Source organism: Cryptomeria japonica, chromosome 4 (genome assembly GCF_030272615.1).
Source record: "Cryptomeria japonica chromosome 4, Sugi_1.0, whole genome shotgun sequence".
Taxonomy (NCBI): domain Eukaryota; kingdom Viridiplantae; phylum Streptophyta; class Pinopsida; order Cupressales; family Cupressaceae; genus Cryptomeria; species Cryptomeria japonica.
The window spans coordinates 616,333,059-616,356,048 of record NC_081408.1 but is presented as its reverse complement, the minus strand read 5'-3'; the positions used below and the strand labels follow the sequence as shown (position 1 = coordinate 616,356,048).

General features: G+C 36.0%; 1 long non-coding RNA gene across 2 annotated transcripts in view; it reads left to right on the top strand.

Moving 5' to 3' along the window:
* Positions 1-5,686: 5,686 nt before the first annotated feature.
* The window catches only part of LOC131875498 (uncharacterized), a 41,442-nt gene continuing 24,138 nt past the window's right edge, over positions 5,687-22,990 (top strand). For both annotated transcript variants that reach the window (XR_009372363.1, XR_009372364.1), the window contains exons 1-2: positions 5,687-5,854; positions 8,879-8,969. This is a non-coding gene — a long non-coding RNA (uncharacterized LOC131875498). The remainder of the gene's footprint in view (positions 5,855-8,878; positions 8,970-22,990) is intronic.

The window sequence follows — 22,990 nt, the reverse complement described above, 5'->3', positions numbered from 1 at the left end:
GTCTCCCAACCTTTGTTCTATTGTTCTTCCTGTTGAAGACGTCCTCCTGCAAAATGCTCGGCTTGTCGCAGGCTCCCTTCTCCATTTTTTTGAAGAGAAGAGTCTTTCATTAAGTGAAATAATTATAGACTTAGTTGAAGCACAATGGTCAAGAATATTATTTCAAAATAAAAAAATAATAACACCTATAAAATGATCACCTAAACACATGGAAAGCCAAATAAATACCACAAAGAAACCAACGTGAAGACACAAAATCAATATCGAAACTAGAACAATTGGAAAAAGAGGGAGAAGGATCCCAATCGCGATGAAGAACACTAATTTGAGCTCACAATAGTGATAGCATCTCTCTAGGGGCACCAATGGTAGATGACCTTTGAGATCCCCAGAGCTCTACACTCACCTCAATAAATGCACGAGAATAAGAAATTCAAAATAGATCACACTAAGAATATGTTTGATCAAGGTACCACAATTGTGAATGGGGATAAATATCAAAAATTAAATTAACCTTAGTCCAATTATATTTATCAAAGTAGGCTTCCTTGCAAATGAGAAAGTGACAAGTTCTAATGTTTCCTGATGATATACTATTGGGCTAGCTCATTATGTTTCAAGATAAACAAGCATCTCATGATAACAAATATTATGTAAACTCATGAGTTATAAAGGAAAATGATTAGGTATTCATAAGAAACGCATACTAGAACCCTTACTAGTGTATGCAAAGCATGAATGTCAACACATTGACTATAAACCTACCAACAAGAAATCTAGCAATGTTAATAATACATTGATGATTCTTGGAATAGCTTCATCTAATGCAAACATTGAAATAGAGATCATTTAAAATGTTACCCTTTTAATAACCTTGCTTCCACTAGTTGTTTCACCTGCACCTCTCTATAATATATAAACTTATCTCCCACCATCCTAAAACCCTTGACTAGGAAAAATAATATCATACCTCATAAAAGTCAAAGAATCTAAATGAAGCAAAGGATTGAAAACAAAAAAAAGTACGTAATTAATTTCAAGCAAGAAAATAAAATAAATATATTTAAGGTGGCATGGCTCCATTAATAAAAAGAGAAATCAAAAAGTGATATGGATCTCGAAACAAAGTGAAGCAATAAATCCAATAAAATTAAAATATCATTTAAATAAGGTAATCAATTTAAATCCATGCTTTGTATACAATAGGTGTTCAAAAAATTCACAATTATTAATGATCATGCATGCAAAGCTTCATGATTCAATGAGATTCTTAATCATAATCATAATCACAAATATAAATATACATCTCTAACTCTAATACTGCATTCAAACCCCGCATCCCAATAAAAGCATTTGAATATTACTTCTAAATCTAAATCCAAAACTCTTGAATCCAACCACCTACATCCAAAATCTAAATCCAAACACCTTAATCCAAAATCTAAAAATCCTAAATCCTAAACTCACCATATCTTGGCAATTAAACTTTACCATGAGTGCTATGTTGACACCCTATCAAGATGCTCATATTTAGATAAACCTAACCCAGTGATCAAAGAGCATCATGATGCCTATAGATTATATATCAATGGGGTAATCCTAGCAAAAAACTTATATAAGGTAGGATACTATTAGTACATCACGATAAAAAGAATCTACGTTTTCTACATTAGATAGACATTGAGTTGACACCTAAAGAAATAGAAACTATAAGTAATCCAAAAATTAAAAAATATCAAAAAAAATAAAGAGAAATTTTTTAATGGTGAATACCATTCTCATGATGCCTTGGGTAAGTACCATTATGAAAACCCATTCACAAGAATCACATGCAAATCATTTGTCTATGTGAACCTTGCACTAGGGGCAAGATCTATACCATCATACCTATCCCTTCTGCCATGTCGTCCTATCATATTTGCATAACCATTTCACTGTATCTATTTATCACTTTTTATCAGATTAACAATGATTTAATAAATCTTGATCCAAAAGGTTTTGACCACATCTTCAAAATCAATCAACTAAAAACACAACTAAAATATTGTAATATTATTGAAGGAGTATTTCATGTTTGTTTGTGGCTTTCATACCCATTCACTTTCTATGGGAGCATCATCTAATTTTGATGACTTTGCAAATATCCTAATGTAAGAGGAAGCAAATTTAATTCAAATGGGTCTAACCAAGTCTTCTAAGTCGTAAGAATTGGTGGATAGTGATCCTAAGGTGGAACAAGAATCAAGGAACTATGATAAGAAGAAAAAGAATAAGCTACACAAATATTCTAAATCCTCTTTCTCTCCCTCTCAAGGGGAATCATATAAGAAGGAGAAGCCTAAGTGTGCACATTGCAAGAAAATAAGGTAAAATGAGCATCAATGTTATTCAAAATAGATTGATGAGTTGAAACATCTTCTTAAGAAGAATCAAATTAGTTTGCTTTCAACAATGTCAGGGGCTTCATGTCTTCTTCTTCTTCATAAAATATAGAGAGATATAAGGGGAAAGCACTTTTTATAGTTTTAGATATTGATTTAGAGAGGTGGATACTTGATTTTGGAGCCTCACATCATATGGATTCATCATTAAGTATGTTCTCTTCATTTGAGTATTGTTCATCATCACATATCCTCATGATTAATAACACATATATGCATGTTGGTACGAAGGAATCCATTGACATAGATGATAGAACTTTTAATGATTTTTGTTGTGTGCCTTCATTGGATCACACATGACAGAGTAGGAAAGAGTGTTGAGTTCACACCATATTTTGTCATCTGCTAGGATTTACATAACATAGATATAGTTGTAGTTGGGGAATTTGATCACCAATCTCAAGTCTACACCTTCTCACATTTTTCTCCTATTGTTCCTTCGGTTAATGCACACACTATAACATATATCGTGGACACTTTCAAGGATATTCAATATGGTCATTTGAATCTTAGAATTATTTCATCTTCTAAGATTCTAGAGATGTGTGCTGATATTTTGTCTCCTTCATCGACTATTGCATTTAGTGATTCTTGTGTTAACGTAATTTTGGCTTCTTGTGATTCTATGCAACATTGCATATATTATCTTCTAGACATGCCTACATGGGATGATCACATAACATACATTGGAGGTTTGCTCATAGAGTCCCACATTTTAGATTTGGGAGACATCATTAATTGCATTCATCTTATCTTTGATGGACATGATCCTTCTTCAATTGTTGTGAGGGAACACTCTGACCCTCTTGTTCATTCTCTACATTACTATTACTTATAGTTTGACATGAGCGTGGATACTTTTGAGTAGCATAAAGAGGTCTAGTTATCTTTAAAGGAGATATCATTGTCTTTAGATTGTGTTTTACAATTGTCTCTACTATATTTTAGATTGACATCTTCACCAGTGTGACCTAAAATGCGCGATTTGATTGTGGTAGCTTTCAAAATTAACATGGCGATACTTGAGAAATATTCAAAGACATCACACTTGATGGAATTCTTCCCTCATATTTATTTCAAGATTGGGAAGACACCTTGCATACCATCTTGGTTTTGTTTCTTCCTAAGGGGAGGAATGTTGTTCAACAACAATGGATCATGTTCAACATTCAATGTTAGACATCTACCATCATTGTAGGAGACTCTACTTTGAGGGGGATTGCATGGTCTCTCTTATTCTTCTCTCTTATGGGGAGATTTTTTCCTTGCATGGGGTTTTCCCCTTCTCATTCTTCATTAAGAGCATTTTGTTTTCATCTCTCTTTTGGGATTTTCTTGTTTTCTCTAATTGTGAGAAATTGTAAATTTGCATTGTATTTGTACATGGCTAACTAACATGGCCTAAAATTGAAAACTGATCTTTGCATCACTTTCCTTGTGTATATTCTCCCTAAGTTGCACTTAAGGGGGTGGGGGGTGTTGGTGTGAAAGAGGTGTTTTACCTATCTAGTTCATCACCTAGATCCTAATTGCACTTGTTGCTTAAGTTTACTTAGGGTACACATATGATAATTATCAATTTTATGATCCACACAGGCTTCAAAGTAGGGAGAAAATGTAATGATAAAATTTGCATACCCATGTCAATTTGTATTTATGTTTAGGGTCATTTTGTTGGAATGTTAAAATAGAATTATATATCAACAAATGACCGACTCTTGTGGAAACTTGGGCTCATTCCTTGATGCTTCAGTCATCCCCATTTATACATCTTCCCATATATTCAACCTTGGTCACACATATTTCTATACATTTACCATTTACTCTAATATTGCCCCCATACCTAAATATTCTTTCTTTGCATATAAATATTCATACTTTCTTGACCTTGGCCAATTTTACAAAATATGGGATCAATCCCACGCGAGCCATAATTGATACATAATTCATTCATTCATATTTTAAATCTTTGTCAACTCCAACTTATTCCATTGATCATTGTGAGCTTGCTTGATATATGTTTGTGCAATTTATTGCCATGTATATTCAAAGACATTCAATATATGCTAATCAACCAAACAATTATCATTCACATATCCTAAGCACTCCAAGGAGAATCATTCTAGGACCACTAAACAAAACTTAATTATGTATCAAATCATTCTATGAGATTTACATGAGTAGAGAGTGGCGACTTCAATTATTTTCTTGAAGATTAAGTTAATCCAATCAAGGGAGTTGATGTGGGTGATATTGGGCCTTACAATCTAATAATTTTCCAAAGGAAATTTGAATATTGCTAGCTATTGACAATCAATGAAGAGCAAATATTACAACGAAACAAGTCACATATATCCTTTGTCAACAAGTTCATTTGCATAGGTTATAGTTCACTTTCACGAGTATGGTTGATATTGCAAGTTGGCATATGATTTGTTGAGATTTTAAAGATCACTATGATCCCAAGAAAATTTCTAAGTGAAATTAAACACTATCAAAATTTATTCTTCATTATATTTTCACAAATTAAATATATTATTTCTACATTTAAATTCCTAAATTAACATTTATTTTTGTATTTTTTAAATGTATGCTATATAGAATTAGAATTCTAAAATATGCTAATCTATATGAAACTTATATACTAACATATTCATCTTAGACAAATTAATGTAAATTTATTTAAAACCATATTTATATCTATCAACGTATTATTAAAAAAACAACTTAAAATTAATAATTATTTTATTTTATTTTATAATTATTTAAATTTATTCATTTCATTTACATTATTATTTAAGAATTATTTTATTTACATTATTTAATTTTATTTGAAGAATTACTATTTTTGTTTACTTAAGAATTAATATTATTTTATTTTAAAATTATTTTAGAGAAAAGAAAGTTATAAATTGAAAACATACTAGAGATTCATACATATAATTCTAAAATAATATGAAAAAAAAAAATACATAATAAATAAAAAATAATTTTCTAAAATTAAAAAATTCGAATATCAAATTAAAATATATTTTAAAATAATTTTTTAAATAAAAATAAAAACTATTCTTTAATAAATTAAAAATAATTCTTTAAAATAAAAACTTCAATACATCAAAATTAAAATGTATTTTAAAATAAAATAAAATAAAATAAAATAACTTTAAAATCTGTCTACATATTTAAAACATTTTTTTTGTAAAAGTGTATTTTTGGTACCCTTCTAGGGTTTTGCGAACGTACATTTGAAATTTCAACAAACTTGAATCGGGGTTAACCAAGGGAGCCTGAGTAAACTAGCCCGAGGTTACTGGCAACAAACTATTCGTTATTTGAATAAAGCAGAATTCTGATCCAAGGTGGCAACAGAGGATTGTGAAGGGATCCAACCAAACCTACAGATGGAATTCCGGGTATGTTCTCTCTATTCCAGCACTCTATGATTAATTTTCTTATCATTTTTCTGAAGCCATCAAAAAAGCCGAAGAATTTTGTGAACAATGGTTTTGATCATTCGGCAAACCGCAGTGAAATACACAGCATCTGTTTTTTTTGGCACATGGCTTATGCTATTATTTACTAAAAACGAATCATGCAGTGGTCTTGTTGTTTTTTGAGACCCATGTTAGTACTGTTATATGGAAGGACATTGCTGCTTTAGAGACATTCTTCAACAAGTGTACGTGACGTCGTGATGTGACTTTAGAGGCTATTGTGGTTTTTTCCTATGAGGGAATTGACATTCCAGCATGGCTAGATGTGATATTTGTTGTGCTTCTTCAACAAGTGTACCTGATATGACTTTAGAGGCTCTTGTGGTTTTTTCCTATGAGGGAATTGACATTCCAACATGGCTAGACGTGATATTTGCTGTGCTTTGTACACAAGATTGTTGCTAGATGACACGGTAATATGGTATTGCTGCATGTGGGTCAGGTGGACATTTTTTAGTTCACAGGGTTGTTAATGTTGGTATATAGCATAGAAATGAGATTGAGAGAAATTGGCTTCTCTCTCATGAAGATAGTGCTGTATTATATTATTGAACATATTGTCTTAAACTGGAAAAGTAGTTACATACTAAAAATAGAGGGCAGTTACAAAGGACTGCTATTACAATAACTTTATTAAAAACTACGAACTACCACTAATAGTTAACTTATTATACTAATATTTTAATACCACCTTAATAACTAAACCAGAAATAACACCAAGTTTGTCTTGAAATTTGAGAAAATGAACATGACTAAGAGGTTTAGTAATAAATCATCAAGCCGTTTGTGAGAAGTGTATAAATGGAAAGCAATATTTTCACACTCTACTAGCTGCCAAATATATTGATGATGAAACTCAATGTGTTTGGTGTGAGCATGATACATTAGCTTTTTCACCAACTTTAGTACCCTTGATTATAAGAAAAATAAGTAGGGTTGGAAAAAAACGAGGAAGATAAAAATATGCCAAAATTCCATGTAGCCAATTGCTTCAGAACCAGCAAATACAACTAATTTGTATTCAGCTTCAGTGGAAAGATAGAGCTATGGTTTATTGAAGCTTTCTTTGCCATGCAGTCACTCCTAAACCTAAAGAGAAAATATAGTTGGTATTAGAATATTGACTATCAATTGATCTTGCCCGGTCAAAGTCTCTATATCCAATCAAACCAAGATATACTGCCCTTTGAAAGAGTATGCCAAAGTCAAGGGAACTTTTGACATATCACAAAACTCATTTTGTGGCCATTGAAATCGAAAGTTTGAAAGAGAGATAGCTAATAGCTAATCAGAGATCCGGTCTAGTATTTGTAAGATATATCAAGCTACCTGCCAACTATTCGTCGGGTGATTAATTGACTGGGGATGAATCATTGGATGTTAACTACTTAAGCTTGATTCCATAGGTGTAGAAGATGAGTTACAATTTCAAATCACCGACAGTATGTTGGGGGAGGAGAAGAAAGAGAAAGAGAGAGGAAGAGGAAGAGGGAGAACCAAAAAAAAGTTGAATCTACTATTAAGGTCCTTATGGTCTCAAAGGCTTTGATTTGGGCTTTGTGATGGGGCCCCATGCCAGGCATGCTGCCCACAAACTTCATGAGGGTTTTGGTCCTTGACACTGCTGGGGGTTGCTGCCCCTAAATCTCAACATTGATTTTAAAAGGATAAAAGAAATCTGTTTTGGTCTTGTGCGAGATTAAATCTTGAGTAGTTGAATTTCATTCATACTTTTAGTTTGCCAAGGCGATCTCAATTTTGAGTAATGCTACTATGGTTACAGTCAAATGATTTAAATTGTATATAATAATCTTAGTGAAAAAGCTTGGATTCTACATATACATTAGCAGTGCAACTTATTGTAGACCTCTTTGTCCAGTTCTATGCTCTAGTGAATCCCTTACTTGGGAGCATGTTGAAGCTCTTGGCTGATATCATAAAATAACCCATTCAAGATTGGGCTGGCATTGGTGCATCTATTTTTATTCATTTGATGAATATTGAATATTGCTGGAGCTTGGTACTCTTTTTTCAAATAATGAATTGGCAACAGGTTTTACTGTCTTTGAAAACAGAAATTGCATAACAGTGCTAGAATTTGCTCAGATTATCTATAGCATGGCTGACATTGAGACATTGAGATAATCTTAGAAAGTCTGAGTGTCTAATAGTGGAGTCTTGGTTGATGGTATGATTTCCACTCAAGATAGGGTTGAAGACATTGTGAATTTGTTGTCTCTGATTCAGTACAAATTTTTATGAATTTCAACTTCTCTTACTTGTATTGATTACATAAATGATAAATTATAACTTATTTTACTACTATTTATAATAAATTTTTCAAATACTAATTTTAAGATATTATTTTAATAACCATTCCCACTCTATCAAAAATTTGAAATAAATATTGCTGTCACCAAATCTCATCCCTTCATTCCTGTGCCCACGTGTCCTGGGGACTCCATGGAATGCTGTTTTCAATTCATTCTTTCGTTCATTTTGAAAAGTAAGTTTATGCTATTTTAAAAAAGGCAATCAGGTTACAGTAGCTGCCTATAAAATCCTAGAAAGCAATATGCAGATCTGATTTTTTGTATTAGACTTGCTTAACTCGCTGCACTAATTAGAATGTTGAGGTTGTTTTCATGGTTTCATATCTTTGTGAAGTTTTCTGGAGTATAAGCTGGGTAGAATTGTTTATTGTTTTAATGACTCAACCAAAATATGTTCATGTCTAGAGTTTATTAGCTAACTTTTAACTCATTTAATTTCAGTGTGTGCGTTTTCAGTAGAATTCAACTTGGTTGAAATGTCTTCATTTTGAGTTTGTTATACTATTAATGTGCTCCTTTGTCCCTTAAATTGCAATTTATTTCCATAGTTGGTAGATATAAGTCCATTGATTTGTTGCTCATGCCCTGTTTGTTAATGTTGTGGTGCCAGTGGGAGAGGACAGGTCACAGGTGATTTTCTTGCTGGTTTGTTTTTAGGAGGGGCTATTTTTTGAACTCTTGGCTATGTGTTTGCACCCCAGGTAATGGAGTTTGTCTTGGTGCTTATTATAATTCGTTTGTGTCCTTGAAACATATTTCTGAAACTGGCTAACTGATGCAGAAGTTTTACTGGTTGCATCTACTAAGAACATTGTTGTGTTTGGCCTATATTTAGTTTCATTTCTTTAATTTACTGTTGAGGTCTGTTTGATGTTCCTTTTTATCAAAGTTTTAAACGACTTCCCTGCTGTCTTGTTCTGTACAACATTATTATGCCATTTTTTAAAGCATGGCTAATTTGTGGAAGAAATATAACTTGGCCAAGCACATCCGGTATTGTCCTTTGAGATGAGTTTAACAATGAACTGGCTGTTATAGTGAAAATCTAGATGATGATACAAGCTTAAACAAGATTCTCATTGAAACAGTAATCATGGATGGGTCCTAAGGATAACAACTTGACACAAGATAAAATCAAAAACATCGTCCTGGGAATGTTTTGGGGTATCAAGGATGTAGACAGATGAAGGATCACAACTATGCAAGCACAGGCTACCCATTCTATTTGCAATAATTGAAGTCTCATGTGATATACGACAAATAGAAAAACACTAATTTGATCTAGAAATAATGGCCTAAGCTAATACTTCCCTTTTCAGAAAAGTGACAGATTTAGGTTAAAGAATGAACTTTTTTAGATTTCCTAATTCCTAAATGATCACATTATAGATGCAAATTTAGAATTTGAAAGAAGCCTTGGATGCAATCAACATGAGACAAAATACGACAGTAATGGAAGATCTGGAATATGCTAAATGTTAATAACCCTTAAAAGGCCCAGAGGAAAAATTGTAGAAGTGTGATGATGCCGTATTGGACATGCCTAAGGAGTGGTGGAGAGCAATATTGGGTCCACCAGGAGGATGTTCCCACTAAGTCTATTGGGTTAAACTCCTGGATGTTAGTGTTACAAGCATATATGGTATATAAGGTGTCATCATTGGGTTACATTTTCCCCAAGGTATGAGCAAACATTCTACGAGGAATAAGGGGACAATATGCCTGAGAGAAGCAATGTGCATCTATGTGTAGGGTGGAATATCTGTAGCTTACCTATATAGGGACTAGACTGGTTGAGAAGAGGCTAATAATATCATTGCTATTACTGGTGCAATCTCTTATATGCTCTTGCTGGAAGCAGCTTTGTGAGGATTGTAGTGGTACAGACACTATCTCTGAAATGTTTCCCCATCTTTTTCCGTCATTCTCTACTGGAATTTGTGTAACCTTTGTCATATGGAAAATATTTCTTAGAAGGCTGCTGGTAAGATAACTACTCATAGCTGTGGGTTATTTAAAAAATTCATAAACTGCCAAGGCAAAAGGAAACATTAAATAAATATTATTTATATTTGAATCACAAAAATACAAATGACATAAAAAATTTAGAAATAAAATATGAAAGACAGTCAATATATATTTTTTATCTACCCGTGTATATATATATATATTTGTCATGTTCTATGCCTATTGATGTACAATATTCATGTGTATGTGTGTTTATAACTGCTATATCTAGCTGTACCCTTATCAAGGGGTCTTGAAAATTTGCTGCCTTCATATCGGATGACACGTTCCATTCTGGTTCTGTATTTATTGCCATGCAATAAAAGGTTGAATGATCTCCATTTTTTCAATATTCATGTCACAACATCAATATGTTAAGTTGCGGGTCCTAGTATGGGGACAGGTACAGGTTCAGGTATGCCAGTATGGCATTTTTCCCCCTGGGTACGGGTTCATATATATGAAAACTGAAAAACTATAAAAACAGTAATAATCATGATTGCTAATAAACAAAATGTTTAAATACTCCATAATTTGCAAGAAAGAAAGTAGTTATAAATTCACAATATGATAATTCCAGTGATTCCAAATATCAATATAAAATGAAAATTACAATCAATATTCAATAATTTACATACTGCTCTTCATTGAAAGCATCAAAGCTAGCGTTTTGTTCAATTTCAGTTTAACCAGAATTAGCTGCAGTGCCACTCCTCTTAGCCATGTTATATGCAGACTCTACCTCATCTATAGAAATTTCAGCAACCTATGCAATTGTAGCGTCTAAGTTTAGTGAAAGATCCCAAAATAGGGATAACAATATCTTCCTTTAATTTAACAACACTAAGCTCCATCCCAACTTTAATTCATTATGTTAGTGTTGTCATTTTATGACACTCTTGGTCCATGAGTGGGAACTGATCAAAGATACGTTCCATGGACTAGCACTACCCCAGTTGATCAAGCACAAAACCGATGGAATCATGAAATGCTCAAGTGTTCTTTCATCATGAGACGGGCTTCAGGCCTTCCCCTTTCCCCTTGCATCTTGCCTTCGCACCTTGGAGTCCGTTGGTCCTTTCTCCTTCCCTTTTCCTTCTTAGGAATTCCTGATTTTGGGATGCGGGGAACCAATCTACCCCTTCCCTTTTGGAAAGAGGTATCTCGTCTCCTTGAACCCTGAAACCCAACCTTTCCCTTCCTTTACAAATTTCAGGATTCGAGGAACCGGTCTACCACTTCCCTTTTGGGAAGATGTTTCCCGTCTCCTCGAATCCCGAAACCTGACCTTTCCCTTACTTTATGGATTTTGAGATTCGAGGAATCGGTCTAGTATCCTATCTCCCCAAACCCCAAAACCCGACCTTTCCCTTCTTTTCCGGATTTCGGGATTCAGGGAACTGGTCTACCCCTTCCCTTTTGGGAAGAGGTATCCCATCTCCTCGAACCTAGAAACCTGAGGTCCTCCTATCTCCTCCCTCTCTTCCCTTCGGACTCCGGGGTTCCTGCCTCCTCTCCCTTGCAGGGTTTTCCTGAAGGCTTGATGTTTGACCTCCAGTGACATCAACACTTCCAGATGCTGTGATCAACACTCAAGGCTCTTAATGCTTCACCAACTCCAACGACTTGTCTACTCTCATTTATGGAGCTACAGGGGCGTATTTAATGTTTTTGCAGGATTGTCATCAAGTGGAGTCCAAGGCCATATGCTTATTTATGGTTACTTGATGGTCTTCATGTCAAGTCTGTACGCGTTGACTTTGAAATGTCAGACAATCTACCTTCTAGAAGTCTTTTCTTCTTGGGATTGCCTTGTTGGGGCATGGGTGGGTTTCTTGCACGCACAACCATGTTAGATCTGTGCACTTCCCTATCTTTTCGGAATGACATTCCTCTGTGTATGCTAGGGTCAAGGCTTCCTTGCTTTGACCATTGGTCTCTTCTCTGTGACTAGTTTGCTATATATAGGCTGCTAAGCCTCATTGTAAAAGGTTCTTTCCCTGCTACCTTGAGCTACCTTATGCTCTTTCACTCCTCCTGAAGATTTGTATATTTTCTTGCATTTCTGCAACTGTAAGTTTGGCCATTGGCTTGAGAATGAATTGAAATCATCATTCTTGCCTCTCTTCAACTTATGCATGTTGTGTATGTTTCCTTATGTGGCTTTCTCTCACGTATATGCTATGTTAACTTGTTTCTGAGTGTGACTTGTGGGAAACCTTCTCCCCTTTTACATTCAACAAATTCTAACCTCTATACATGCGTTAGGGATCATTCATGCAACAGAAGTTTGTGCATCTCTAGGGTATTTTAATTGATTCTTTTTGTCATTCGGGGTGGGGAGAGGACCTAGGTGCATCACCTCCTTTCATTTTAGCATTTCCTTCTACCCTTTTCCTCTACAAGCTGTTAGGATAGGTTTAGAAGTAGAATTTGGAGTGTTGAGTTGGTTCAACACCTGCACTTGGATTGAGAAGGAAATCGACTTTCTTTGGAGATTCAACCCCTTTGTGCAAGTTCCCACACTTTAGGGTTGTTTCCATGTTTCACGAGGTTGCTGAGTTGATAGCTCAACAAGGGAGCAAACTTTTGTGACAACAGTTAGATTGTCTGATTGTGGCTTCAAGCAGAGGAATATTTGACAAAGACAACAAAAATAAATGTTTGGATAAATCTTAAATTTGAAAACCATTTACAGAATCAACCAATATTGAAAATTAGATCATAAAGGAGCAGAGCCTGACCTTCCACCAAAATAGATTGCATTACCCTTTAGCCACGAATGAATACAGAGACATATATTTGGTGATGGAAGTTTCCAAATAAGATTGTATTTTAGTTATCGCAGAGCTCCAGGGTAGTGCACTAGCATGAAAGCTAGTGCCTAGATGATTTTTTCCAACATCAGCACAAGAGTACAAAAGGCTTTACAAATGTTCACTGCTTAGAAAACACCTGAAATATGCAACTCTATACTAGTTTGAGCCATGTAGAATAGTCCGCCCCATATAAAACTCTGGCCACAATAACCTTCGATCAGAAGTGAGAACCAAGGAATACCAGCAATGAATGTGTGAGAAAAGTGTAGAAGTCACAGACAGGAATAGATGTTTTCTCACAACACAATCAGTGAATAAGGCGCCCCTCGATGAATTTTTAAATGCAAACATTAATATTGCCAAAAGACATTAAACAATGATTATATTATTTTCAACATGGAGACATATCGGCCAATACCATGGGCTCGCACAGAGTATTAAAACTCACGCCAACATTAACAATATTGAAGCCTTCGATTTACCCTTTATAGCCCTTGATGTAGTTCACTAATTTATCATGCCAGAGTTATAGTGAAACCAAAATAATAATAATCGAGACCCGAAGAAAATTATGCCAATATTCAATAGCGGCAAATATAATATTGAAAATAAAATATCATTACTTTCTAGACAGATACAATTTACTTCAGGATTGCAAACAACTTTATTACTGCAAATTTGTCTTTGAGAGAAGACTTCACAAATGTAATGTAACCAATATTTGGATATTAGAAATTAATTAAATAATTAAATTTAAGTTGTCGAAAAATAATAAAATTAATGACAATTTAGTTTATTTATTAAATAAGGCAATTAAAGTGACTTTAGTGGACAATTAAATAAAATCTTAGTAAAGTCACTTTATTAATTTATTCCCCAAGTTCAAATTTAAAATTAAAAGAGGGAAAATTGAAAAGACAAGCTAATGGAATTCAAAGAGGTTTTCTAGAATCTTCATTGGAGAGTTATAAAAGGATGTTTTGGGCTTCATTTTGGTTATGCTTGGTTTATTATTTTCTCTTGGAGAATTTAGGAGCTTCTAGCTTTCAGTTTTGAAACCTGAGAATGGAAACCTTCAGGATTTCCGGTGGATTGGATGGAAACCCAATTCATTTCTCTGGCGGATTTGCAATGGAGTTCACAGCTAAGCCAATTTGTTAAGTCTGCGTTAGAAGACAAATTTCTGTTTTCTGTTTGGAGATCGTTAAAAATAATCAAACGCATGTTGTAAAGGGTGAGTTCATTTGCAAACAGAGGCGAATGTTTTGGAATGATTAAATATTTGTTTAGCAGCATCGTTTTCTTGGTTTCATCAAATTGTGGGTTTAATATTGGAATCACGGCATAGAATGAAATTATATTTTGATGGGGTAAAATTGTTTGGGTTATATTTGAGCCTAAGTAACATCTTCAAAAGGGTTGGGGCATGGTATTGAAAGAGATAGGATATTTAATTTGATCGCAGCTGTCAAGTTTTTAAATATTTTGTATTGAAGGCTCTTTCAAAGGGAATTCCATAAAGGGGATTTTTAAGAAAAAGCAAAGATCTGTTTGTTTTTCTAAGTGTCAACACTAAAAATAAAGATATAAGGGGTAACGTGGAGCTGTTGTTACGTGGAGGAGGGAAGGTCCAAGCACTACCTTGAAGCAAGTCTAATAGAAAAATCTGAAGCTAGTCCAAGTTGTTATGAAAGTTGGAAGTCAACAAAATAAAGGGGGTTAATTGTGGAAATCAGATGTGGCATTGGAAATAACAGAAAAAGGAAAGATCTGTTTGTTTTTTTAAGTGTCAGCACTAAAAATAAAGATATAAGGGGTAACGTGGAGCTGTAGCTACGTGGAGGAGGGAAGGTCCAAGCACTACCTTGAAGCAAGTCTAATAGAAAAATCTGAAGCTAGTCCAAGTTGATATGAAAGTTGGAAGTCAACAAAATAAAGGGGATTAATTGTGGGAATCAGATGTGGCATTGGAAATAATAGAAAATTAAGACCAACAGAGGAATCGTGGCCTTAACAAGTCAGCCCAATTGCTAGAAACAACAAGGAGGAGGATTAAACTTATTGGAAGGCTCCACATTGCGTAAAAAAATGGTCAGTATGGAGGTTAGCACTTGCTCATTAGAAGACAAACAAATAAAATAAAATAAAATTACCTCTATCAGGCTACCTTGAAACTGCGATACAAAGCATCCAGCTGTCATTTTTCCAAGTTTGGTATCCTTGGTGATGGAAATATGGTCAAGGAACTTCAACACAGCTCATAAGGAAATATTTGATTGTGTTTTTTTATTTCTCTTCCACTATCAAGGTGGTTGCTGGTCAAAAGGGAGCTACACAAAATTATTTGTGTTTTTTAGCTCCCTCCATAATCTCATCTGCTAGTTATCATGAGCTCTTCAAAGGAAAGAAAGGTTAAATAGAAGTCCCGTGTCTTCAGCCAGCTGTGAGGGATCAATAAATTTTATTTGTGTTTTTAAGGTCCTCTCCATTATCTCTTTCTACGGCCTCATCATCATTTTGCAAATTAAAAATCAGTATCATTTGAAATAAGGGACTGCAGATCAGCTTATGAGGTCAGCTTGTTTTTATGAATATCTTTGTTGCTAATCAGAATATTTGAAGATAATATTTACCATTTTTGACTTATATTTTAAAAGTGAATTTTCTGTTGGAGTTTCCTTAGTACTGTAAATTCAATATAGCAGCGCAAATGTAATTTTAAGTCAGGATTGAATGCTCTTATTTATTTCACTAGCCTGAAATAATATTTATCTGGATTCATAGCGAAAAATCAGTCTTATTGCAAATTCACATTTATATTTGATTGAATGTATGTTCATTTAATCCGGGTAATACCAAAACTTGCAATAAGATAGATGAGACATTGTAGACAAATAATGAGAATATTATTCAGGACATGTTTGCAATCTGTTTGACAAAATACCTACATAGCTAAGTGGGTGAAAGAAGAGAGAAAAATGAAGTGACAAACATGGTTAGGCCATTACAGTGGTATCAGAGCAGGTGTATCCTGCCATCCTGAAGGGTTAATCAGAAAGATGAAGACTTATGAAGTGCTACTAGAAGATCTCCAGTACTTGCGTGAGCATCATTCTTGGTTTAGATTCATCTTCAAAAAGAAATCAAAAAGGACTTTTTTAGTGACAAAATTCAGAAGGTTAGCAGGAATGAATTAAGAAGGCAAAACCTATGCTTCTCGTGCAATAAAGATTGGAAGCCTAATCATCAATGCATGGGTGAAAGGTTATCGGAAGACATCCCATCTACTTCTAGGTCTCTCTTGCCATCATTTCAAGAAGAGATACTTGAGCTCAATACAAGTTTGCTTCAAAAAGATCATTTGAATGAGGAAGTTGATTCTAAGCATGAATTTGGCTTTCCATGTACATCTACCGATGAAGATTTTTTTTTGAAGATAAGTCAGCCAGAGAAGTTGTATCTGGCAAAGAAGAGGATAGATTCCAACATAATCAGCTATTGCTTCAGGTAATAGTTTGAATGAGCCTCTTTGTGGGTAATTTGGAGATTATGCTCGACAATTCTAGGAAGGTAATGGTTTCTTTTGATGACTCCATGAGTTATGCTACTGCTGCCCCACTTTCTCCATGTAAAAAGTTTGATCCAAATGATGATGTTGATTCTATGATTGAATCTAACGCTGCTCTACTTCTAAATCAGCAAGAGTGCAAGGAAGACATCACAAAATAAGACTTTGATGAGAGTCAAAACCTTCAAGGTCCATTAGCTACCTCATCGTATGAAGAAGAAGTTGTTCATAAGCGAAATCCTAGTGAGCCTGATGACTTGGAGGATGCACATAAGTTTTGGGACAGCAATGAAGACACAATGGATAGGTATGGGACTAATTCTGATATTAACATGCAACATATAAGCAATTTGTCACCTTTGTTTGATCATGACTCGACAAGACATTTCTTGGTATCTGTTGAAAATGAAGTGCATGTTTTATTAAGATTGGATAGCATTCATAGGCAAGTTGGAAACTTGATTCGTAGGGCATCAAGAAAACAAAATGAACCTAATATCTCCCTTGCTGATTTGCAAACAATGAAGAAAGGTATGGAAGAAATCAAAGCAGCTTATCTGCACATGACTCATGACAGGGATGTAGCTACTAAGGTTGTAGATGAAGCTCTTAAATTATATAAGGAGACTTAAGATAAGGTGGATGAACTTACCTTAGAGCTTAGAACAGCCAAAGTAACTTTGGAGGATGCTCGTACTTCATTACTAGAAGCTGAAAATCAGATTAACATCATCAAATTGAACAGAGAACAAGAGAGCAAGGAAAGGGCTAAGGAGATCAAACAGGTAATGGATGAGCTTAACTACATTCAGGAAGAGTATGACCTTGCACATTGTCCCCTAAAATCTGAAATTAGGAGCCCGGATCATCAATGTGATTGGATGTAGCATAGGGATATTGTTGAACCTCAACTGATTGATAACCCACTCTTTGAGATGGGTGCTGATTGGATATTTGATAATCCACTATCCGAGTTGGAGGATAGAGTTCTTTCTGATACTAGTGATGAGCAACCAACATTTGAAGATGAATTGATTGAACACTATGAAGATTCCATGAGAGGATCTGAAACAAATGCTGATTTGGTGTCAGTGAACAACAAACCTTATGCTCTTGTTTGTCATAAGAAATCAGGTATGAACTTTCAAGTCAACATAGGTTAGAAAAATCAGCTTGTTAATGATCAAGATTTCAATTCTAAGCATGAAGATGTCTTCATTGTTTCAACTTCCTCATAAGGTATGAATTTCCCTTATTATTTGAGGATTAGCATAAAGAATGAGTATGAGGAATACAAAGTTCTTTTTTGTATGGATATACCTAAAAGTTTAAATGAGCATGGGAGTTATGGTGCTAAGGAGTTGATTGTGAAATCTAAGAAGAAGATAATGCAATTTGAAATTGCATGGGTTGCTAAAGGTAACACTTCTTCTAGTTGGTTAGCAGATGAACTCCTTCCCTCACTAACCAATAGAAGAATATTACATGTTCCAAAATTGTTGCATGAGTCACTTCTTTTCAACAGTATACAGCTAATTGGGAATGAGATTTCAGTCTTATTTCTTTGGCCTCCATCTTACACCTTAGTGTTTAAAAGTTGTTCTATGATGCAGATCATGGAATTTCTGATTTATGCAATGATGACAGCAGCTGATTGTGTTAAATTGTGTTCACTGAATGGACACTATAGCCATTGGGAATCAGATTTTGATCCGAACTTACCACTTCATTATAGTAGGGGCATTCTTGAGATAATTGTAAATCAGATTTTCAGACCTTATATAGCTAACATCTTCTGTTCCAACAGCCTTGAGGAGTTGCATGATTACATCAGCATTAGAGGCTCCTACGTGTTTGAGTTTGGTGGGGCTAGCATTGCTTTGGGAGTTGAGCAGATGCAATCACATGATCGATGTAAACAAATGGTGTTGAATTTTGGTGGATGATGCATCACAAATGATAGTGATGAAGGAATTGGAGGCTGTGGTTATGTGTGGACATAATGAAGTTGCATGGGCAGCCCATCTTTATGAGCTTCTTTATTTCCCTTCCTTGGAGGATATGTTAACTCTTGGAGTTGACATTGGTAAGGGACGGGAGCGATTCGCCTTGGACCTCCTGAGAGGGTCAGGAGCGAAATTCGCTCTGGATCCTCAGTGAAGGACAGGAGCGAAATTTGACTTTTTGAACTCTCTATCAGGATAATTTTTATGGAATATAACATTTAAGTATAAGTGACTTATACTTTAAGTTATATTCCATATATACTTTCAGGATGTTTGAGAGTGGTTTCAGACCTCCAGGAGTTATATTGCAAAATCTAGTTTTTGGAGGTTTTTCAGTTTCCAGACTTAGTCAAATTTCAGGATCAGGACATTCCAGACTTAGCCAAATTTCAGGATCAGGACATCACTCAAGCCAGACTTGCTATCTAGGTGATCCCCTTGGCGACACTCAAAATGCAAAGGCTAACGGACAAAACCCTAAAAGACCTAGAAAACAAACCCTAGAAAGCAAAAAGCAGGGGTCCCCATTTGCAATGGGGCGATGTGTGAAAACGTCACAATAGATACACATCACTATGGGATTCACTATGCAGCAGGCACAGGACTTCGCTTGGTTGGTTACACAAACTCCGATTGGGCTGGCGATCTTGATGATCGTAAGTCTACTTCTAGTTATAGTTTTCACCTTGGTTCGGGCCCCATTTGTTGGCAGAGCAAGAAGCAACATGCTATTGCTCTCTCTTCGACTGAGGCTGAGTATCGAGGCGCTGTTAACGCAACAACTCAAACCATTTGGCTCCAGCAGATTCTCACAGAGTTTGGTTTCACCACTCCACGGCCGACAGTTCTACATTGCGACAATTAGAGTGCTATTGCAATCTCGAAGAACCCGGTCCAGCACCAGCGGACCAAACACATCGAGATTCATATGCACTATATCCGAGAGCTCATTCAGGAGCAGGTCATTGATTTGCAGTATTGTCCTACAGCAGAGTAGGTTGCTGACATATTCACCAAACCTTTCACCGAGAGTAAGTTCCAGCAATTGCGAGCTCTCTTGGGGGTGCGGGATGTGTCATTAGGGGGCGTCAACTGACTTCTCCTTCCTCTCTTATGGGGGGGGACTTTTTCCTCTTTGAGGTTTTGTCCTTCTTCTTTGAGAGTCTTTTGTACATTCATCTCTCTTTTGGGGGGAAGTTTTTTTCCCACGGGGTTTTCTCCCTTTCTCCGTTTGTGAGAGATTGCATTGCATAGTTTTGCTTGCATTTGCATATTGTACATGGGTACCTATCATGGCCTAGTAGCCGAGACCCATCTTGCATTGTTGACTTGAGTCTTCATTCCCCTAAGTTGCACTTAAGGGGGGGTGTTGGTGTAAATAAATATTCATTTTGGATATTATTACACTTTACTTAAGTTAACTTAGGATAATGCATCTCTTCGTAGTTTGGATCTGAGACACTTAGGGAAGTGTGCACATAGGGATAGAGCTTGTAGGAGAAATTCCACCTTGTGTGGTCTTATTTTGCTGTTACACTCCACATTCGGTGGGTCATCCACCTCTTGTGGAATATTATATTATTTCTCCTACCTACCCCTAGTATTTCTTACCTACCCTTGTTTCTCATTGAGCCACATGTCATATTTGTGTGCTCATACATCCATATGGCCTTGCCTATATAAGCAAGCCTATATTCATTGTATTGGTTAATCCAGTTGATCATTTGCATATTGATGAGAATACAGTTTGTTCTTGTCATTCTATTGTCTCTTTTTATGCTCTTCATTGTGCCCTTGATCTTGGCAAAATCCTACACAATATGTCTTTCTCTGTGATCAGGTGTCCTAACAGCTTGCCTTCGGTGACCCCAAATATGCATTTCTTTGGGTTTAAGGAAATCCCATACCTTCGGCATCTCTGGAATATCTTCCTTAGGTCTCTAACGTGACTCTCTCTTTCCTTTGAGAATATAGTAAGATCATCCATGTAGATGATTATACTCCTCCCAATCAGATCTCTGAAGGCGATATCCATAGCTCTCTGGAATGTAGCTCCAGCGTTGATTAGCCCAAAAGGCATTCTTTTGTAAGCAAATGTTCCCCATTTTGTGGTGAGCGCGGTTTTCAGTCTATCTTCATATTCCACAAGTACTTGATTATAACTTGAGTATCTGTCCAGAAAGGACATCATCTGTGAAACATTCACAATTTGTAATACTTCGTCGAGGGACGGCAGGGGGTAATTTTCTTTTTCAGAGGTTTTGTTCAAATTTTGGAAATCAATATACAGTCTAATTTCTCCACTCTTCTTCCTGACTAGGACCAAGTTGGCGACCCATGTCGAATGGCGTACTGGAAATATGATCCCTGCTGTTAGCAACTTTTTAACTTCTCGGTGTATAAGAGGTTCTAGTAATGGGTTGACTAGTCTCTGGCGTTGCCAGAAAGGTTTACTGTCTTGTTTGAGAGGAATCGTGTGGGTAATGATAGAAGTATCATAGGTCCTTAGGTCCTCGTAACTCCATGCTATGATGTCGGAGTATCCTTATAAAGCTTGAATTATTCCGACCCTTTCTTCTGGTGTACAGATTTTACCTACGTACACATTTTTGGCATTGTCCTTAGTCCCCATATTGACCTTTTCGAATTGGTCACCATTAGTCTTTTGACCTTTCATCTCATTAATTTGGTCTTGATCATACATCCTTTCCAATTGTATCATTCCTTTAGGGATAAAATTTGTTTTCAAGTTCAAAATGTTGTCATCATCCAATTCTGCTTCTTCTTCCGTTTCCTCATTATCAATCATTTGGGTCGTAAATATGTCTGAGCATGTTAGAAATTCTTGGATTTGACCATCATCTTCGAATACTTGAAAATTTGTGATGTTATCTGGGATTGAGGGATTCAGTGACAATTCTATGGACAGATGATCCATGTTTCCTATGGCAAGAGGTTCCAATGAACTGGCTGCTTGAGCTAACGTGTTCGCAATTTGGTTATCTGCTCGCCATACTGACCAGATGTTGAAGGCGTCAAAGCTTTCCAGAAGATCCCAGACTCTGTTACGGTAATGGGACAACCTCTTATCATGGCAAAACATATTGCTTTCTCACTTGCTTTACTACTATCTCTGAGTCACCGTAGGCTTGTACCGTTTTAACTCCCTTACTTATGGCGAACAATAATCCATGAACTAGCGACTCATACTCAGCTACATTGTTTGTGCAGGGGAATTGGAATCGACGAGCTATGAGAAACATCTCCCCCTCAGGACTGGTTAACTTAAAACCAATTCCTGCCCCTTTCTTGGAATAGGATCCGTCAAACCTCAGGATCCATGCTACCTCTTCATATTGAGACCATACTGAAGCTTACTCTTCCATTTCCTCCTGTGGGGGTGGTAGAGTTTGGGTTTCCATGGTATTTCCGTTAAATTCTTCTAATATTTGGCTAATCTCACCTTCAACCTCTTGTTCGACTATACGATAGGATGGTGAAGCTTGTATTTCAAAGGTGCGTCTCTGACGATCTTGCAGTTGATCTTCTTCCATATTTACCTCTATATTCCGCTGAGGCTCGGAGAATCCCTGATGGACTTGTCTACTCTCAGTGTCACTTCCGGGATCTGCAAATTGTTGTAGCATTCGACGAACCTCTGTGATTGCTTTGTGACATTCTTTACAAGTGAATTCTGAATGAGATGTGTCGTGAACCCGACACCAATTGGTCAGCAATAGCTCATGAATCTTACCCCTCATCTCAGCTCTTTGACACACGTTCGTCCATATGAATTCTTTGAAACTCTCGAACAATCTTTTCTCTTTATCTGGATCGTCAATCACTATGAAGTCGGCTCTGTTTCCATTGGCTTCCCCTATGGAGGAGGCTTGTAGTGTCAGAATTTCATTCGCCCTAGGTGTATAGGACCCTAGGTCTGTTTCAAGGAACAGTATCTCGTTATTTTCTCCATATTTTGTAATCATTAGTCTGAGCCTTGGGGTACTATCAATTTTGATTTGATTTGGAACCCCTTTCCATGGCAACCACATGTGGGAGAAGTCAGTGGAAATGTATCCATTCAGTCTTCTTGACCAATCCCTACTCAGCAACATGACATATCCATCTAGAATGTCAACGACCGAGATATCAATGCAACTTTGCACTCTCGGATCTACTGCCAATTGCATGTGAATATTGTTGAGCTCTCCCATCACACGTACCTCAGTCTTATCTAGCTGTGTGACTTTCTTATTAGTCCTTGCCGGAACAAGTCCTAATTTTTGACAGACGGCCAGTGGCATTACATTGTTGGAGGCCCC